The sequence below is a fragment of the Herpailurus yagouaroundi genome, unplaced genomic scaffold (assembly GCF_014898765.1).
Source record: "Herpailurus yagouaroundi ecotype Mexico unplaced genomic scaffold, PumYag 180, whole genome shotgun sequence".
Lineage (NCBI taxonomy): Eukaryota > Metazoa > Chordata > Mammalia > Carnivora > Felidae > Herpailurus > Herpailurus yagouaroundi.
In genome coordinates this window covers 1,032,636-1,033,893 of record NW_024412411.1, presented here as the reverse complement: position 1 = coordinate 1,033,893, position 1,258 = coordinate 1,032,636, and positions in this window count along the sequence as shown.

The following is a 1,258-nucleotide window of genomic DNA, read 5'->3' as shown; positions in this document are numbered from 1 at the left end:
GAGGCCCGTTACAAGGCCTTTGGGACATGTGTGTCTCACATAGGTGCCATCTTGTCCACCTACACACCTGTGGTCATCTCCTCAGTCATGCACCGTGTGGCTCGCCAGGCTGCCCCTCATGTTCACATACTCCTTGCTATTTTCTATCTTCTTTTTCCACCCATGATCAACCCCATCATTTATGGCATCAAGACCAAACAGATTCGTGATCATGTGCTCAGTCTATTTCAAAGAAAGAATGTGTAGTGCATACTTTTTCCTTATCTATCAGTTCAGTACTGAATGCATGCTGGATTGAGGCAGAGAGAAAAAATCTCAAGTAGGAAAATTGTAATCTCCAAGTTTGACAATTCTTTAGTAGGACAAGGAAAATGAGGTTTTATTCCTCACAGATCCAGTTAGATCAAACCAGGTATGTCCCTTTAGTCCGTCTGGTAGCAGAGGTTTGACCTTCCGTTTTTCATAGACCTATCACATGATTAAGAAAAACAAAGAAGCTTCCAAAATGCCATTGTCATCTAGGTGAAAGACAATAGGAATATTGGCTGAGATTGGCACAAGTTGAGATTTTGTGAACTCTTCATCTAGACTAATTAACCACAAATTTTGTGACCCGAAGGCCAGCATTACTTCCAGTACTATAACTGCTTCCATGGTTTTTTTAAGTGGCCTCCAGCCTCTGCCACTCTATTAGCCTACTACACCCAATGTTATTGGCTCTACACTTGGACAGCTCCACTTCTAAGCAGACTTATTTCTTCCACTAAGTCAGTGTGAATCAGAAAAGAAGATCAAGGAACAGCCAATTCCTTTGTTGAACATTTAACAAAGGAGTCCTCTGACATCCCTTATATATATTTATATCATGTAACTAACTTTCCATGTTCATATGCATTTCTAAAAAAAATTAGTAATGTTTATTGAAGAGCTTAATACCATCTTTGAGGTATGAATATGGAAAGATTAATACCCTTTGTTCTTGAACTTGAGACATCTGAAGCTAAAGAAGTTATATAGTTGTGGTAGACTGTATTATTGTTCATAGATATTTACTTTTCCACACCTCTACCATGGGAGGGAAATTTCCTCACTCCAGGAATGCTAAGTCTTGCTATGTGACTTTCTTCAGCCAATGAAATTTGAATGGTCTTAAAATATTCCACAATAATCACAAACTTCAAAATGCATTTGTGTATTTTCCTTCTCTCTTGCTTTTTGCCTGTGCCACAAGAATGAGCATGTCCCTGCACAGGGTGTT